The sequence below is a fragment of the Phacochoerus africanus genome, chromosome 1, assembly GCF_016906955.1.
Source record: "Phacochoerus africanus isolate WHEZ1 chromosome 1, ROS_Pafr_v1, whole genome shotgun sequence".
In the NCBI taxonomy this organism is placed as follows: Eukaryota; Metazoa; Chordata; class Mammalia; order Artiodactyla; family Suidae; genus Phacochoerus; species Phacochoerus africanus.
This window is the reverse complement of record NC_062544.1, coordinates 79196818-79217112: the sequence shown is the minus strand read 5'-3', so window position 1 is coordinate 79217112 and position 20295 is coordinate 79196818. Positions and strand designations below refer to the sequence as shown.

Genomic DNA, 20295 nt, shown 5'->3' with positions numbered 1-20295 from the left:
CTGAACTTCTCTCTTGTCCTTTATATTTTAAGTGTTTCATTATTTCATTGATTCATTACTCTTCTAAGGAACAGACCTTTCCTGATAAAGTGACTCTCTTTGTCCTGCATACACTCTGTTTGAAGAACAGGTGGGCTATAATAAAGTGTATTCCAAATCTCACACAGAGACAATATGCATGGAAATGTCTGGCACAGTCCCCAACAAAGAGCCAGGTCTTAAATGCTGGCTGAAGCTGAACTGAAAGAAACCCCAATGATCAGGCCAAATAACTGTATACCAGGTATTCAAATAAATAATCCATTTCCGGATTAAGGAAAACAACTCATTACAATATACATAGCAAGATAGTCTTTGTGTTGACAATAGAATAAGCTTCATCTCTTCCCATTGTCGGTCAGAGACAATGTCAACTTCTCCAGAACTCTGTGCTTATCTGGTACCAAAAACTAATAATCAAACCAAACAAACAGCAATCAAAAAAATTTCCCAGTGAAAATGCTGAGGACTCAGAGGACAACTCAGGAAGGCAAAAATGTATCTTAGTTCTTTCACATCTTCTGGTTGCAGAAAAAAATGAATATTCCACATACTGATCACCCATCTGTCACTGCCCATGTCAGCCCAGATTATTCCTCCAATAGCTACATATGCAAACATAAATATGGAACACCAGGCTGTGAAGTATGCAGTGTTAAATGCATCTCAAGGTTGATTATGATCTTAGCTGGAGAACATAAACAGAAATGATTTTTTTTGTACTCTCTCAGGTTAACTTAAAATCTGCCACTCAGGAAACTAAGGATTATTATTATCACTTATATAGACAAAACCTAGTGAACTCTGATGTGAGGACTGCATTTGGCAGAACATAAGTATATCAGCTGTCAGTACCTCTTATTTTGCAATTAATCAACAACCCGCTTGTAAGAGTTCTTTTATTGAATTTTCTTGTTGTTTAACTTTTTGTGCTTCCCAAGTATATTTCCAAACTCCCTCAGAGCAGAGTCAGTGAAAGAAGAGGGGTTCTCCGAACTTTCATTCTTTCATTAGACGAACTGTTAAAACACTATGGAAGTTCTCTTGTGACACAGCAGATTAAGGACCTGGCATTGTCACTGCAGCGGCATCAGTCACTGCTGTGGTGTGTATTCAATCCCTGGCCTGGAAACTTCCGCATGCCCTAGGCAAGGCCATATAGAGCCCCACTATGTGTGGGACTTCAAGCCCCTTCAAGGAGATAGAACTCAAAGCCCCTGGCCAAGACAAGAATTGCCAGACTCTTGTCATCACCCCACCGTTCTGTCTGTAATGTCCCTTCCTCCACCTTGAGCAAACTGACCTACTCTTCCCTGTCCCCTACTAGGAAAGGTATGTGATCCACTCCTCAACCCAAGGGCCTTATAAACCTCCAACCAACCACTAAGTGTATCCTAAGACCTCTTCTCTCCCTATAAAAATAGACATGACCATGTGCTCATCATCAGCTCTCTCTGTTCATCAGGAAGTCGTCCCACTGTGCCTACAGTGCCTCTTATCTCAATAAACTCTTCTTTCTCTTCACCTGGCTATGCTGGAAAATTCCTTTTCTGACCCTCGTGCATGGACCATGACATGAAAACAGGAGACCAAGCTTAGCAAACAGGAGAGAACAGCATAAAAAGCCACAATTCTTGTCCTCCACAGACTTACTTCTTTGAATCCCTCTTTGGCTCATTCCTGGGAACTAAGGAGAAGCTCCAGAGCTTCCTGTGCTCCAAGAACAAGGCAGGAGCCCCCAAGATGAACTCTTTCCAGAAAGACCTCTACCACCTCCAGAGGGGAAGGTAGCTCTAGAATCTGTGCTCCAGGGAAGAACCCTTACTCCTTGCAATACACAGCGATTGTCAGGCCATCTACGCCTGCCCAAAGCAGAAACCACACAAGCCCTGTCCCTGGACACCAAGAGGGCCTAATGACACAATTTGAAAATCACCATTACATGCATAGGTCCAATGATTCAAGAACTACTATGTGCCAGACACTTTTTAGATGTTGGCCATACAGTGCTGAACAAACAGATACCTTTCTTCAAAGAAACTAAACTCAAGGATTCTTGTAGGGGGAACCAAATCTTACACAACCCACAATACACAACTAGTTCTATCTGTTGGCTGTTCTAAATTGGGAGATGGAAGACTGGTCAAGGGATTTAATATCTGCTGTGCTGTGGCTAAGCTATTTACTAGCTACTGTAGGAAGTGGTTGAGACCATGCAAGACTGTGAATTGCTTATAAATCAAAACTGCATGATATATAAATAAACAACATGGGTATAATGATACTATTTTAAAATGTTTTATTTTTACTTATTTATTTTTTTATTCGTCCTTTGTCTTTTTAGGGCCGCATCTGTGGCATATGGAGGTTCCTGGGCTAAGGGTCAAATCTGAGCTGTAGTTCCCAGCCTATGCCAAAGCCACAGCAACACGGAATCTGAGCCATGTCCACAACCTACACATCAGAGTGCAGCAAAGCTGGATACTTAACCCATTGAGTAAGGCCAGGAATTGAACCTGAGTGCTCAAGGATGCTAGTCAGATCTGTTTCTGCTTAGCCACAATGGGAACTCCTATTTTTAGTTTTTATTTTATTTTTTTATCACTTTATCATTGATTTACAATGTTGTGATTAAAATACAGAACGCTTCATAAATTTTCATGTCATTCTCATGCAGGGGCTATGCTAATCTCTGTATCGTTCCAATTTTTAATAAATGTGTTGCCAAAGTGAGCACAAAGGTGAGTATTTTTTCAAATCTTGAAAGAGAGGAACTTGAAATATCGATAGAAATTTTATAGTCAGAAATTGAGGCAAAGCGTATTTCACACAAAGGAAATACAATGAGTCAAGTACTGGAAGTGCAAAGGCATGTATAAGTGAATGAGTTGTATTTTAACATCAAATATGAGCTCTCATGAAAGTTTTAATAATGTTCATGGCTTTTTAAAAGTAATTGCCCATCAAGATCATTGTATTCACATTAGAAACAGTATCTACGAATGAAACAGTATATGGCAAGAGAAACAAGCCTAACAATCTCAGCAGGGGAGTAGTGATGACTTCATCGGGTCAGCTTGCATCTTCAGACTGCCAGCTGTCCCCTCAGCAATCAACGTGACCTCAGCAGCCTGCAAATGCACATGCCACCCAGGGAGAACGCAGCTTAGTACTGCTGCTGTGCTATCAAGTGTCTGAACAAGGTAAGGGTATATTTTCATGCTCCACAAGAGTTGCAAGTCTTCGTTTCTTTGCATGCCCCACTCTGACAATAAAAAAAGCTGTGACTTTCAGCTACTTCTCTGGGCTACTACATTTAATTTGGGAATATCTGCCCTCAATTGAGAGATCAATTGCCTAGGTGACTCCCCAAATGTTACAGGTGACTTCTTAAGGATTTTCATATTATCACTTTCAGTTTTTGCTTTCCAGCTTTTCTTCTGGATGAATTTCATAAGCTGTCAACCTTGTGGTAATATGATTTCAAAAACAAGCAAATAATAAATGTATCTTTGTTAGAAACCGAAATGGCATAAGGACCCTATAACACTGCTTGTGTTCAAAAGCAACAGATCCAGGCAGGTTTATTAACCTCACACAAAGACATCTTTAGTATGAGGGTGAAAACACAAAGCCAGAGAGAGCTGAAGCACTCGATGTATTTTGCAATTAGACTCGGCATTATTTTTCTTTTTGTAAGCTGACTTAAATGTGCCTGCATACCTTCACGATGCCTTGACCACACATCATGACTATTATTTATGGAACAAATAAGGATGCTATAATGAATAGGAGGTGGAAAATAATCTAAGTCTATGTATGTTCTCTTTAAACCTCCTTTTTCCAATCTCCAACCTGGGGTATGGGGACCATTCAGAGAGTAGCACAACCTGGAAATCCCTCACAGAGGAAAAACTTGCCGGAATTTTATCAAATCAGTGTTTCTATGTAAATGATGTTACTATCACCTCATCCAGAAAGATCATTGTCAAGGCACAAAGGATATGAATGAGGGTGCAAGAGAAGCATTACATTTATGATCCACATTCTCTGGAAGGTAAATTTTTAGTCACTGTAAATTTTGCATGTGAATAGGATAACTACAGAGAATACAAATAGAGCCTCTGATTTTCCCATCAAAACTCCCATCCTCTCTGTGGGGCCACTTCCACTCTGGATAAAATCATAGCCCTTCCCTCCTCCTCCTCTTCCTTCTCATCATTATTCCTATTTTTTTTTCTTTTTTTTCAGTGCTGCATCCAAGGCATATAGAAGTTCCCGGACTAGAGGTCAAATCAGAGCTACAGCTGCCGCCCTACACCACAGCCACAGTAACTCAGGATCGGAGCCACGTCTGTGACCTACACCACAGCTCACCATAATGCCGGATCCTTACTCGCTGAGTGAGGCCAGGGATCAAACTTGATACTAGTCAGGTTCGTTACCGCTAAGCCACAACGTGAACTCCCCTTATTCCTAGTCTTATTATCTTCTCTTGATGACTCAGATCATAATTTTAGAAGTCCTTCGGCCACTATGAATCATTAAAACAAGATAACTTCAGTATAGTGTCCAGTCTCTCATAAGGGTTAAAATTCCAAAATACATATACAACTTCATCAAGGGTCTCCCAATTTGGGACCTGCCTCATTGGGAAGCCTCTACACTACAATGGAGGGGTGTTCGACTGCTCCTCCATTCCTTTGCCTTGCCTTTCTCTTCCTGATACAGGCACCCAAGCTTGCTGGCTGGGGCTTCCCACTCCTTCAAGGGCCAGCGTGGGTGGGGGCGAATGTAGAAGATGGGAGAGTCTGGCTGAGGAGCAAGGTCATGGCCTGGCCCTGATGCTCTCTGCTTTGGATGACTGTTGGCAGCTACTACATTCCCCTGAAGGAAAGATGTTCAACAGGGAACATGTGGAGGCCACCACCTGGGCACTGAATGTGGACAACCCTCTCCATGACTCCTCTACTAAGATCCACCTCAAGCCTGATGTTAGCACTTGAGAGGCACCTGCAGCCTTATCTGCTGAAGCTTCCTGCTCCTGACACTCACTTGAGTGGGCTTCCTTCCCAACTGACCCAGCAAGGCTCCCACCCCAGGGTCCACATCCAGCCTTCTCTTTGCCCTACAGTCTGAAGGGCCATTTTCTCCCCACCCCCAGTGGCCTTCACTGCTGTCACAGGCAATTCCAGCCAGTGTCCCACTTGGAGACAGGGTAGGCTTGAGTCAGAGAAAAATCAGATGCAATATTTCTATAAAAGAGAATTGATACTTCTTTTCTTATTCCTCCTTTTTCTTTTTTCTTTTTTTTTTTTTTGGTCTTTTTAGGGCCTCACCTCGGGCATATAGATGTTCCCAAGCTCAAATCAGAGCTTCAGCTGCAAGCCGATACCACAGCCACAGCAACATGGGATCTGAGCTGCGTCTGCGACCTATACCACAGCTCACGGCAACATCACTTAATCCACTGAGTGAGGCCAGAGACTGATCCTGTATCCTCATGGATACTAGTCAGGTTTGTTTCTGCTGAGCCACAATGGGAACTCTTATCTTCTAGATTTTGTTGAGAGTTTTTCAGATTCCCAAGTTAGAAAATTTGGGATTAGAATTCTCCTGGTCATGGACTTGCCAGTAAAGATAAGTCCTTAGAAAGTAGGGACAGTCCCCAGCTATGTACTGAGAGTTCAGATAATCCCAAGAGACACCACAGAGCCTGGCTTCTCTCTTTCAGAAATAGTCTATCAATTCTGTCAGGAAAGACATAGATGGCACAACTAGACAGTACAGGGGATCCTGAAAAATGTTACACAAGCTCTCTTACACTGGGTTGAATGTATGTTCTAGAACAACGCTATACAAAAGAGAAAGGATGCAAACCTAACATTGAGTTTAAAATTTCCTAGAACAAGTAACAGGATCTGAGCCATGTCTGTGACCAATACCACTGGTCACGGTAATGCCAGATTCTTAACCCACTGAGCAAGGCCATCCATGAGGATGGAACCTGCATCCTCATGGATACTAGTCAGGTTCGTTACCACCGAGCCATTATGGGAAATCCAAGAGAGTTGATATTTCTAACAAAACTAGGTTAAATGCTTTGGAAAGCCATTATCCAATATTATGGAATAATGTGAGAAAAAAATGGCAAAAGAGAGAAAGAATCACAATTTTTTTTAAATCAGTCAACGTCTCTATATTCAAGTTGCTTTGAAAGTAGCTAACATTAAATCTGATTCTCTTCAAAAATAGCAGAACTGGAAAGGGCAGGGCTCTATGAGGGGCAGACTGCACAGAAAGGACAGGGAGGTGACACATTAAGCAGGCCTGCATGCAAGGAAAAGGCCCAGCTCGTCAGCACAAAGCTAGCAGAGAAATCAACATTTTATTCAGTGTATCTTAAAAAATGCCTTATGTAGGCATGTATCAACAGTCACGATTTTCTCTTTGAACTGGGTTTCTCAACTATCCAGCCCTCTCCCCACCATCTCTGACTTTGTGAGAAGAGCGAACTGCCATTCTGCCCTAGCCTTTCCTCAGGTTGTGGAGTCAGAAGACAAAAGGAAAAGCCAAAAAATCTGAGGCAGAAAACAAAAACAAAACCTCCTCTCATGTTGGCTTTTCCCTTAAGCCATCCTCCTGTATCTGTCTTTTCATTCAGGCCCCCAGTGCTTATTAGCATCTCAGTCTACTTATCTCTCCCTATTTGCACTTCATAATCCCTCCAAAAGTCACACAGGCTGGTTTCCATGAAGGGAATTCATGATCCCCCATATTAAGCCCCACAGTCTCCATCCATTGAGTTATTTTCTAAAGCAGGGACACAGAGCCACACTGGTTCCTATACTCTCGGGCTGGGTTTTCTTCCTATTTCTCTGACTACTTATTTTCCCCCTTTTTCAGTGGCACCTTTGCCTTCTTGGGCAGAACTCAAGGTCTTCAACTTCAGTTTGTTCTCTGCTCCTTGCTCACAACTCTTTTTTTTTTTTGCCTTTTTTAGGGCTGCACCTGCAGCATATGCAAGTTTCCAGGCCAGGGGTCAATTCAGAGCTGCAAATTGCCAGTCGACAGAGCCACAGCCACAGCGATTCAGGATCTGAGCCACATCTGAGACCTACGCCACAGCTCACAGCAACACCAAATACATAACCCCCTGAGCAAGGCAAGGATGGAACCTGCATCCTCATGGATACTAGTCAGGTTCTTAACCCACTGAGCTACAGTGGCAACTCCCATCACAACTCCTTAGTCAACTCCTTGATCACCTCAGACCTCTAGAGTGTTGCTAAGGGTATCTGGGTGCCCCCAGCTCAAGACATGCACTTTGCCACTGGCAGGGGCTGAATAAAAGCTGTAAACAAATGATTAACTGCCACTATCAACCTTGACTTCTCCCAGGCTCCTAATCTACATACTTGTGGGCCATTGCTGGGGTGGTGGCCAAAAGAGACAGTTAATTAATTCTCTTTTCCTTTATCAAGGATACAGAAGTGACCATGAAATATCAGTGATGATAATAAAACCATAAACATTATATGATAAACCATATAAGGCATGACTTACATAATACTGGGAGCACAGCAAGCCCTCCCTAAATGGTAGCTTTGTTTAAATGTGTTTTGGATGTCACCTCAGGGATGTCACCTCAAATTTGTCCAAACTTTAATCCATTTCCTTAGACTCAAATAGTGTTTCTCTTCCTGCGGCCCCTGCTTCAGGAACTAAATTATTCACCGAGACTAGTAATCAATTTCTGAGTCATTTTCTACTTCCTTCACAACCCTCATGTCCCATAAATTACCAAATCCTGCCCATTCCCCCCAAATCTACAATCGAAATCTTAAAGCAGAGCTGTATCCCGGTTCATGTTCCCACAGTTGCCGACCTATTTTGAATCCTGCAGTAGGCCCCTCACTGGGCTATTGTATGTGGATTGTTGTAGAGTCACTCCCCCTCGCTTCTAAAGCACCCTTATGTGGTAGCCAGTTATGTTTCTACGTAATAATGTCTTTAAAGGGCTCAGAAATCGCCAATGGCTCTTTTCTACTGAAGAACCAATCCAGGCTTCTAAGCAAATGAATGGTTTCACCTCAACCCACCTCTGCAATCTCCCCTCCCAGGTGCAGGCACTTTCTCAGATTTCCACTCCTCCAGTCATTGTACAGCCCCTTGGGTCCATTTCAGACCATAAAATCCCACCTGTATTCCAAAGCCTATTATCACTTTCCAGGTGTTCTCCTGAAGATACTTTCTTTGGAACTCAGAGATTTCTTCTCCAACTTTCTGCATTATTTCCTCAAAACTGTCATAAACCATGTATTTTTCCCATGTTTAGTAACAATTTTTTTTTTTTTTTTGGTCTTTCTAGGGCTGCACCCATGGCATATGGAGGTTCCCAGGCTAGGGGTCTAATCGGAGCTTTAGCTGCTGGCCTATGCCAGAGCCACAGCAACGCCAGACCCAAGCTGCGTCTGTGACCTACACCACAGCTCACGGCAATGCCAGATCCTTAACCCACTGAGCAAGGCCAGGGGTCGCAACCACATGGTTCCTAGTCAGGTTCGTTTCCGCTGCACCACAAAGGGAACTCCAGGTTTAATAACAATTTATACACACGCGTACATTATATACAAATATGTTTGGACATATACACGTATGTTACAGACTAACAGACTGTAGGCTCATTGAGGGTTTTACTTACCTTAATTTTCCTTAACACAGGACAGATGTGTTCAGAAAATGCATAAATAAGTGTTTGTAAAGCTAACTGTGCGTAAAGGCATTTTGAAATGTGCTATAAAATATGTGGCAGAAAACACATATTTTTCCCCAAATTATAGAAAATAAATCCCCAAAGTTGTTAGTTAACATGGGTTTATATGTTATCTATTATAAATTTATTAAATCAAAAAAAACTTTGTGGTCGAACAATCAAGATCAGACTTCAAATCCATTTGTGTTCGGCTCACTTTGTGCTACATAATTCACTATTCCTGTTACAGGAGCTGAAATCCTATAAATCATCCTGCAGCCAACTAGATCCTTCCATCTCTCTACTTTGAGCTTCCACTGTCTTGGGACTTTCACTCCAACTGGGTTTCTTTTCTTTCTTCTTTCTTTCTTTCTTTTCTTTCTTTCTTTCTTTCTTTCTTTCTTTCTTTCTTTCTTTCTTTTCTTTTCGGGTCTTTCTAGGGCCATATCTGAGGCATATGGAGGTTCCCGGGCTAGGGGTCGAATCAGAGGTACAGCTGCCAGCCTACACCACAGCCACAGCAACTCGGGATCCCCACCCACTGAATAAGGCCAGGGATTGAACCCACATCCTCATGGATACCAGTCAGATTCGTTTCGGCTATACCACGACAGCATCGGAACTCCCCCTATTGGGTTTCTGATAGTTTCTTCATCTTGGAATAAGCCCTTCCGGGACATAGTCTGGGGATGACTTACTGGGGGATGACATTATTATCTTTTCCTTTAGATCTATCTGTCCCCTTGCCTCTACATGCTGCACTCCTAGGACCAGCAAACACCCAGAGACCAAACTCTCCCTCAGAACTTGATATCCTTGCCATACCCAGTGCCTGGAGTCTCTTAATCTGATAGAAATCCCTGGTGAAAGACTCAATACTCCAGTGTTAGGGAATGGTCTCCCCTTTGCATATAAAAGGTACAATTAGATAGAAAAAAATAGACAATGTTTAGATTACTCGCTTACCAAAAGCCATGAAGAAAAAAGACATCAGAAGTCTTACTGAAAAAGAGATCCCTGCAGAAAAATATAACTAATGTGTGTTTGTGGTTCAGTAAACAGTCAATACCTTATTCAATTACAGGGATATGTACAATGTTTAAAGTCTCCATTTGTACCCATTCTCTTTATTCTCTTATTGCATCATGGAGTCAGCTTGGGGCCACCAAGAAAAAGTCCACCTTTCAACATTCGCAAGGCCATTTCCAACCTACTTTTTAATCCTCTCACTGTGCTTTACTTCACACCTTTATTTTAACACTTATCACCTCATTATGCATGAATCATCTGACTCCCTCCACCACTAAGACCCTTGAGTGTTTCAAGGATAGAAACTACTTAAATTTTCATTGTATGCCTTCTACTTCTTAAATGTTTGTGGAATGAACAGACCTAAAAAGAATCAAGGGTTTGATTCCACCTAAATGACAACCCTCCAAGTTGGAAAGTAACTGCTTATTCTTTATCCCGACAATTTTTCCAGAACCCCCAAGTGGCTGATTCCTATTTGGAGAACATGTTAGATGCCTCTAGAAAATGCAGTCATCCTCCTCCAGTCTAATATTCTGAGCTAAGGATGATGTCCTGGTTCCATCATGGTGGGGGTTCTGCTAGAGAAAAGGATCTTAGAGTTAAGGTGATGCTGAAATGGTGCTATTTCAAGAACTGCAGGTCCTATATTTGGTGATGACAAATGGAACTGAACTTCCCAGTCCACTGCCCTCTTTGCGTGGGCTATCACTTTTAAGAAGCCTTCCCATCACGCAGATGGTAGGCAAGTATGAACCTGGAACGTGCCTCAGCCCGGGGCTTCAAGTGTTACCTGGATTATGTCCACAAAGAGGAGGAAAGTACTCCATGCCTGAGTTTGAGACATGTCCATGATCACTCCACACAGTTCTCAGAAAATCTGGGGTTGGGGGTGGGGAGTGGGTATCAAGATGGTCTAATCCTCAAACACTCATTAAAGAAAAACCTGTGACTAGAAATTGAACTGACTTTGGCCCCATACAACTTGGATCATGTGGACAAAGAATGCTAGTAAATAAAGGCTGTTGTGGTCCTCAACTGCTGTAGCCACTCCCCAGTGGTGCACCCTGAGGGAAATTCAGGATAGAAAATATATAAGATACAGGGTCCAGACAGTTAAGGTGCATATCATAGGAATGATTTCTAGGACTCTGGACTCTTGCATCTTCCCATACACATAAAAGCACTGAAATCATTAACCAAAAAATCTGGGTTTTGTGATTAGCAGTACTTTTTTGATGTTTGACTACATTTTTGTTTGTTGGTTGGTTTTCACCAGAAAAAATTTCTGTATGTTCTGGCTCTTCCCTTCCCTCTTTGGAAGAGTTCCTCGGATCCGAGAGGCTTTTCCAGGCTATAGCCTTCAGTCACACCACTGAACAAAACTTAATTCTCAGCTTGTAGGTTGTGGAATTAAATTGTTGGAGCTCATGTGGTTAAGATGAGGACAGTCCAAAGGGAAAGTACAGCTGTGTATTATGATGGTCTCTGCAATGGACTGTGTCACCCCTACCCCCACCCCTCTCTAATTGATATATTGAAGTCTTAACCCTCCAGTGTGACGGTATCAGGAAGGGGGCCTATGGGAGATAGCCAGGTCTTGAGGGTAAAGCCCCCATGATGGGGTCAGTCCCTTTTAGGGACTCCAGGGAGCTCTCTCACCCTCTTTCCACCACGGAAGGATGCAATGAAAAATGGCTTTGCCACCAAGAAGGAAGCTCTCACCAGAATGCAACCATGTAGGCATCTTTCAGTCTCTGGAACTATGAGAAATGAAATGTTGCTTTTTTATTTATTTATTTATTTAATTTAATTTTATTTTAGGGCCGCATCCACAGCATATGGAAGTTCCCAGGCTAGGGATTAAATTGGAGCTGTAGCTGCTGGCCTACACCAGAGCTCACAGCAAGGCCAGATCCTTAACCCACTGAGTGAGGCCAGGGATTGAACCTGTATCCTTGTGGATGCTAGTCAGATTTGTTAACAACTGAGCCACAATGGGAACTAGTGCTGCTTTTTAACAGCTACTAAGTCTGTGAAACTCTGTTACAGCCATATGGATGGACTAATAAGGCTTATCCAGGCTTCAGGGCCCAGGGTGTACTTTGCAGAGGGGGGGCAAGAGCTTGTACTCAGAGAAGTGAATGCCTATGCGCCATCATCCAGAGGCAGAAAAGGAGCTAAGCTTCTGACTGGGGAAGGGATTCCTCTTCCTCAGTGGCACAAGGACACATGGGTGCAGTCAGGAGGTAAATGGCATCCTCAGGACCCATCCCACCTGGGGATGTTGTGGTCCTCAACTGCTGTATCCCAACACAAGGCTATGGAGAACTGGTCTGGGACCCACGAATGGCTAGCAGTCAGCTTTGAGAGCAGCTGTACACCCCGTCCTCATGGAGTTTTCCAAGTCTAAACAATGATCAACGCTATGGTAACAGAAGGTGGGGTCCTGTCTACTACCTGGAGTGGCCCAGATCACAAATGATGCTGGGCATATCATCATCAACAGAGACCTGGGGACCAGAGGAGTCTAAGGGCAAGTGATGGAGGACGCACTGTATGGCCCATATCCAACTCTCCATAACGCACAGACTAACCCTGAGTGGACTGACCTCCAACAGATAAGAAGAGGGAAGTCTTCTGCTGGGATGCGCTGAACATAGAAAGCAGCAGAATTTGAGCTACTGGTGAAGGTGACAGTATTACCTGTATCTCTCTATCTTCAGGCTTGAAGACAAAGACTTTTACATTACGGCTGCTGGGATTTAGAATTATTTTAAGTATATGAAATAATAGTCTATTATCTCTGAGGAGTTATTCTAAGGAAATAATTCAGCTCCTGGAAATTGCTAGGCTCTCCTCAGCCCAGAAAAAAATTTGCTTACAAACATTTTCTTTTCTTAGGGACAAAACTATTTGTAGCCAAGGTTCTCTCTTATACATAAGCATTTAAATACAAAGTTTTAGGTTAAAGTGGATCCTGACTATTTTCCTTGTGCTTATGTTGATAGTGGGCTAAGCAAACAATTACTGCATTGCTCAGTCTTCAGGTTGAAACAAGAGATGTAACACTGGAAAGGAAGAGATTCCCTTCAGCTTCTGATATAATAATGCAAGGTAGAAAATTGCTTTTCTTTAATGTAGCCCCAAATACTATATATCAACATATTATGAAGTGAAAGAATCTTTTATGTTGCACTTTGAGAAATTTTTAATATGCATGCAGAAATAAAAAATGCTTAGAGTTAGAAAAAAATAGATGTAACATAAAAAATTTCTCCAGGATGCAGCACAGTTTCCAAGTGTCATTAAAATGACAAAACAGGTAATACTGATCTTAGAATTGAAGAGAAGTAACAGAAATATCATGGTTAGAGGGAGTGACGTTAACATGATATTAACACCATTTTGCCTTTAAGGCAGGTAACTTACTGATTATCTCTAGATTTTTTTTTTTAAAGACAAAACCAATCAACTGCTTCAAAACACAAAAGAGCACTATGAAGATCCAACAACTAAATGTTAATAAAAAAGACGACATTTCCCCTAACTCTAAAGTCTGGCATTCTGTTGGTTTCCCTAAGGCACTGCATCAGTGAACAGATTTGAGTTTTATTGGCTAAAGGGAACTATTCTTTGTAAATACAGGCATTTAAACTTATAAAAGGTACTTAGAAAACAGAGAAAGGATGCCCCAAATTACAAGCATTGTGGAACTATTAAAAAAAAAAAAAACTATTGCAAAAGCTATCCTGTAGCTTATAAATGTTCTATGACATTTATCTAGTTGGAAACAGCTTCACATTTCCCCTGATTCTCTCATTTAATTGCGGACTTGGCGGGTGGGGAGAAAGTAAATAATGGGGAAAAGTAATTAAAGTACAGGGGATAAAGAGTGAAGCATGTAAGAGCAGCTTGAAAGCAGGAGACTATTTATAATTACAGGGTAGAGACAATGACCAGTAGAGAAGGGGGGGAAAGCACAAAAAATTTCAAAGTAAAATGAAAGGTAAATAAATAAGAAATGACTGGTTTATTTTTTTATTTTATTTTATCTATCTTATCTTATCTTATCTTATCTTATCTTATCTTATTTTATTTTATTTTATTTTACTTTTGTCTCTCAGGCTAGGAGTCAAATTGGAGCTGTAGCTGCTGACCTGCACCACAGCCACAGCAATGCCAGATCTGAGCCATGTCTGCGACCTACACTACAACTCATGGCAACACCAGATCCTTAACCCTCTGAAGGCCAGGGATAGAACCTGCATCCTCATGGATACTAGTTGAATTTGTTACCACTGAACCACAACAGGAACTCCTGTTTATTTTTTAAAAAGGACAACACACAAAATCTCTAAGGTGGGAAAAATCTTGAAAGTTGATGCAGCAGTCCCTATGCTCTTTAAGTAAAAATGCATTTAAATTTTGGCACAGCTACAGCTGTTCCAAAGAGGCTTGACTGGGGAGTCTAAGTTTCTCACCTTCTTGAGAGAGGGTTCCCCCTCATGACAAGGTTGAAATGCTTGCTACAACTTTCAGAAACAGAATCAAATCCTCACAAGGTACAAAGAAAAATTTTTTTAAAAAGTCCTGCATTGGAGTTCCCGTAGTGGCACAGTGGTTAACGAATCCGACTAGGAACCATGAGGGTGCGGGTTCAATCCCTGGCCTTGCTCAGTGGGTTAAGGATCCGGTGTTGCTGTGACCTGTGGTCTAGGTCGCAGACGAGGCTCAGATCCCGCGTTTCTGTGGCTCTGGCATAGGCTGGTGGCTACAGCTCCGAATAGACCCCTAGCCTGGGAACCTCCATATGCCACCGGAGCAGCCCTAAAAAAGGCAAAAAGACAAAAAAATTAAAAATAAATAAATAAATAAATAGTCCTGCATTTTTCACTAAGACCAAAATCCTTGCTACTTATGTGTGGTCTTTGACCCTGGCAAATTGGGAATCACCTAAGAGCTTGTTTAAAATGAATCATCTCAGGCCCTAAACTCCCGAGTCTGAATCTGCATTTACCAAGATGCTGGGTTCCTATGATCCTTAGTTTAAGACACACCAGTCTAAGTAACTGTTATACGAGATAAACTGAGTTTCTTTAGGTATCATTTATGACAACTTTCCCTTGTGGTTTGTATAACTGAATGACTTTAATTTCCACTTTTATTAAGTATTACTAATTACTATAATTGTACATGTTTGTCACTGGCATTAAAAATTATGGAAGAAACAGAATTCAAAGTTAAGAAAAAGTAAACAGACTCCTCTTAAAGTGCATTTGCGTAGAAACTATCTCTGGCTTTCATCAGCTCTGAATGAAAGAGAAACATGTAGCAGAGTTTCTTCAAGACAAAACAGGAGGCTCTGATAATGCTGGTACTGTGTCCTAGAATTTGAACTTTATGATAATAAGGCCTTGCACAGGAAAAGCCCTGTGGCATTTCACGTTGCTGAGTGCTGATTGGAGTTATTCTTTCAAGGAATCGTTACTCTCAGTATTTCTATTATGTTTTCTCAGAAAATGTTAACAGTCATTTCACTTTCCTACAGAAAAAATATCCCACCATTTAATGAGTCAGGGACATATCATTCAGTTTGGTTTCTGTCTGGAGGAGGCAAAGATTAAAACCAAAGTTTTAACCCAGGATGTGTTGGGGAGTAGAGGAATTGATCCGGAGCCATGGCTGTGGGGAAGATGAGCATTGGCAGGAATCCTACGTTAGTACCGAGATGCTTTCAAGGAGGAAGGCAAATGATGGAGCTCAGGTTAGTGACTGTGGAGCCAAGAGAGAAACCCAGGAGCCCTAACTTCAAGGATTCCCAATTTCATTTGGTTTTCCCCAAACCAAATTTAGAGGGTGATGAACAGGCCTTGAGGACATTTGAAATTAGATGGATGGATCATCTAACTTCAAGAAATGTAGCGAAAGCTTCCATCTTGTCTCAAATAAGTATTTCATCTCGCATTTTTCTCCTGCCCATTAATTTCTCCTTTACAACATGCCAAGCATGAAGTTTGAGGCTAAAACATGGAGGAAAAAAAAAAAGACATCCTAAGAAGCCTCACGCCTTTTAAATCCTGGTCCCACAGACTTTTGCTCTTGGTGTCCTTTTATTCCTATTCAGTTTACTTTTTCTGATAGTACCACACACCAGCTCCTAACACTCAGCTCTTTATTCCAGACATCACCTCTCTTCTGAGCTCCAGGCTCCTATTTCTGATTGTCCTTGGATGTTACCAAAGTTTTTTACTTTTTTAATCAGCTCAAAATCATCAGGACAAATCTAGATTCTCATGAAGCAGATTTTCTTTCTGAATTCAGTTCTTGTTTAAGGGGACAGTGGTATTTTCACCCTTTCAAACATGAACACAGAGGTATCCGAGATTTATTCCGCCTCTCATGTATTCCCCATTCAAGGCCAGCTGTATGGGCACAGGAGCTGGGGAGTCAAACAAGAACTGAGCTCAGAGAATGCTCTGCTTGGTTTAATACTCTGCTGTTGCAGTCTCAAAATTCTTAATAATTTTTGAACAGCAGGGCCCATGTTTTCATTGTGCATTAGGCCCTGTGAAGTATATCACTGGCTGTATCCCTGGATCCTATAAATTGTGTCCTTAGCCCTGTCTCTATCATCTCTTCCTACACATTGCTGTTGGAATTATCTTCATAAATCAAATCTAGGCAGTTAGCACCTTCATTATTTTTGTTTTTAAAGACTAAAATTCTGTTATCAGTTTCCCAAAGAGAAATGTTGGGACAGTGTCTTGAAGCTGGTGCAATTAATCCGCCAGCATAAATTCCCATGCATCTTTACCTCTACCTCCTAGCAGAAGCCATCCCATCCTTGCCTTCATATGCTTGTGTCAAGACCACGTGGACTTGACATTACTTCCTCCTTTTTGTATTTGACAACTCTACCCATCCTTCCAGATTCTGTTTGACTAGTGTGATAGATGGCTCTTCATCGCTTTTCACCACCCTTCTGGGTAGGCCCTATAGGCTGGGCCAGCTGATTTCCCTAGGCTCCAGGGAAATGAGGAATGATGCTCTTCCAGATCCCGGTTTCTTCCAGCAGTGTGGTTGATGACAAGAAGAGGTGAGAAAACTTGGACATGTAATTAATGACACTGGCTTTGACTAAAGTTGGAGGGAGAAAAAAAACATATGCTCCCAAGTCAAATCTTCTTTCCAGGGTGTCAATTCAAGCTAATCTTTTCATACAAATCCCAAATCCTTCCTTTCTTGATTTATTCCTTCTTCACCGTATCAAACTCTCCCATGCTTCTTTCCATATCTTCCTGAAGGTGGCACTAACTCATCTGCTTCTAACCATGGCCTACTTCATCTTCATGGCTTTTTTTCTAGCTCTTTCATGACTTGACCGCATCCCTTCCACGAGCTGCAGGACCATCAGCCGTCCCCAAATCCTCATCCTTCTTTTCCACTTCTCTTTGGATATTAGACCTGAACTCATGCCCCTTATTCATGACCTAATACCATGCATATTCTACAAACGTGTCCCAAATCATAACAAAGAGTGAAATCCTTTTGAGCGAGGGCCAGGACTATTATTTCTGAATCTTCTCACATCTATTTTATAAGACAGGCTGTAAAATGTGTGTTCCGTGGGATGGAGAGAGGATTAGTATTCACTTTTATTCTTATGTTCCTATCCTTACTTCACTCACCTTTTCTGCATCTTACCATTTCACTTTAAAAATTATAATTTTCAGGAGTTACTGTCGTGGTGCAGTGGAAGTGAACCTGACTAGGAACCATGAAGTTGCGGATTCGAGCCCTGGCCTCACTCAGGGGGTTAAGGACCCAGCGTTGCCGTGAGCAGCGGTGTAGGTTGCAGATGTGGCTTGGAACTGGACTTGCTGTGGCTGTGATGCAGGCTGGCAGCAACAGCTCTGATTAGACCCCTAGCTTGGGAACCTCCATATGCTGCAGGCGTGGTCCTAGAAGGACAAAAGACAAAAAAAAATTTATAATTTTTCACTATTACATTAAAACCCACCTCTATTAGAGAAAAAAAATAGAAGATGGGTGAAAATGTGTAGCTGAAGATCACCAAAAACGTGAATAATTTAAATGCCTTTTGCTAATTAAGTTCTATGCTTTTTATTGTTTATTTATTTATTTATTTTTGGCCACACCTGTGGCATGTGGGAGTTCCCAAGCCAGGAATCCAACTGGAGTTCTATAGTTCTTAAAATCTCTTCAAGTATGTCTTGACTTCCAAATTATGATAACTATAAATTGGACCATTTATTTAAAAGACATTTACTTAGTACGTACTATCTGCTGTGCTTAGTCCAGAAATATATAACTCAATTATCTAAAATGAGATATTAATAGATCCATTGTATAACAGAAAATGTATAAATATAAAATGTCCTAAAGACAAACAAGACGTTGACCTAATAATTCCATTTTCATGTACTTATTTATAATAAAGAAATAATTTAAGAAGTGAACCAGTATTCAGCTGTAATTGTCTTGATGTGATGTATATTAAAAGATTTGAGATAAACCCTACTTGCTGGCACTATATGCAAGATAACCCAGCCTTTAAAATGATGTTGTATAAATCTGTCTTGCTTTGGAAAGGAGTTAGTTATGTTCTTTTCTGATGGCTGACTATATTTACATGATGAATACTGAGATACTAATATGTTTAAGAGTATAAATATAACACATGTATTTAAAACTCGTGTTCTCTCTAAATAACTGCACAACACATTTCAAGGATGATCAACTTCAAGCTTATTTTACTGTGTCCTTTAAACTGTCCACAAAATAAAATTTTTCTTGTCTTTAAATGTCAGAGCGTGACCTCAAAAAGCAATGCTGCATGAATGTGCAGTGATAGTTACACATAGGAGTTGGCATTTTAAGCATATGCACAGGAAATATTAAACAAACCTCTAAAGTGCCCATTTGTTTAGACTCTGACCTCACTTGTGCATGAGATGCAAACACATATGTGCACATGCACAGACACACTTCAAACGATCATATGAAGTGATATTTCTATAGAATTCACTCAAATACCCTTTGCATTGCAGTAACAAAAAGAATGTATTCTAATGTTTGAATCACATCATAAGAATGTGACAAGAAATCAATCAAGTTTCCTTAAAACAGGGCAAACACACAAACAAAAACCATGCATCCCATTAATTCACACCAACAAAATCAATTCCTTAAGGAAAAAAGGATACTTTTCTTTGCTGGAACATCATGGTCACTGCACTTGGATAGTGTATTTTCTCAGCATAGGGAATTCTGCAGTGCTTTCCTCAAATATTAGTCCATTTATTTTCCTCATATAATCAAAGTGACACTGGAAGGTTAATGATGTGAAACCCTGCAGACAAAATGAAGCTACTATCCTCTTTCTGCTGACAAGACCATAGTAATGCAATGTGAAAAATTAGGAAAGAGAGGGAAGAGTCTCCAATGGAAATTCAGTTTATGATGTATTTTAACGAGCAGGCTCTCTACTTTATTACATAACACATAGAGGTATGTATAGTTATTTCATTTATGTTAAGAGGATTCAAGATGTTATAATCAAGGGGAAACTAGGCCAAGTTCCACCATATTCTATACCATAATGTATCTTTGAATTCCTTTGTATTTGATAGCCCTAGACATCAAACACAAATATGAGATTATATAATCTTCAAAACACAAAGTATGTCTTTTTATGTATAGCACCACATTAGGCTGTAAGATAACACTCAAGTTTGAATTTCAGTAGAAGTGCATGTATTAATTACGCAGAAAATCTAAATATTCAAAGATACAACTTTCTGCTAAAAAGTTCTAAAATAGTTACAGGGTCAATAATAAAATCTTTCAGTATAGTTAATAGAGAACTTGTTATTAGTTTGATCAGATCAAAAATATTTACTTATTAACTACAATATTTTCATTATTATTGAACATTATAACTAAACAAGAAAGCGAGAAAGAATATATAAATTTTCAGAGTCATCACCAATATATCTCATTACAAGTTACATCTTTTTTTTTTTTGTCTTTTTGCCTTTTCTAGGGCTGCTCCCACAGCATATGGAGGTTCCCAGACTAGGGGTCTAATCGGAGCTATAGCCTCCAGCCTACACCAGAGCCACTGCAACGTGGGATCCGAGCCGTGTCTGCAACCTACACCACAGCTCACAGCAACGCCAGATCCTTAACCCACTGAGCAAGGGTAGGGATCGAACCCTCAACCTCATGGTTCCTAGTTGGATTCGTTAACCACTGCGCCATGACAGGAACTCCCAAGTTACATCTTAAAACAAATCATAATCCCTAAAACCAGGAACAAGGTAAGTATGCTCACTATTGCCCCTTCTACTCAACATGCTCATAGAAGTCCTGGCCAAGGTAAAATAGTCAAGAAAAATAAATAGGAGGCACTTAGATTGAAAGGAAGAAACAAGCTTATCTCTGTT

At 40.9% G+C, this 20295-nt stretch overlaps 1 protein-coding gene and 1 non-coding gene across 4 annotated transcripts in view; both read right to left on the bottom strand.

Annotated features, from left to right (window-relative positions):
- The window catches only part of CTNND2 (catenin delta 2), a 1041823-nt gene that overhangs the window by 601476 nt on the left and 420052 nt on the right, over positions 1-20295 (bottom strand). The window lies entirely within an intron of this gene.
- Positions 2672-2776, bottom strand: LOC125114081 (U6 spliceosomal RNA). Its single transcript, XR_007131691.1, has one exon. It is a non-coding gene; the product is annotated as a U6 spliceosomal RNA (small nuclear RNA).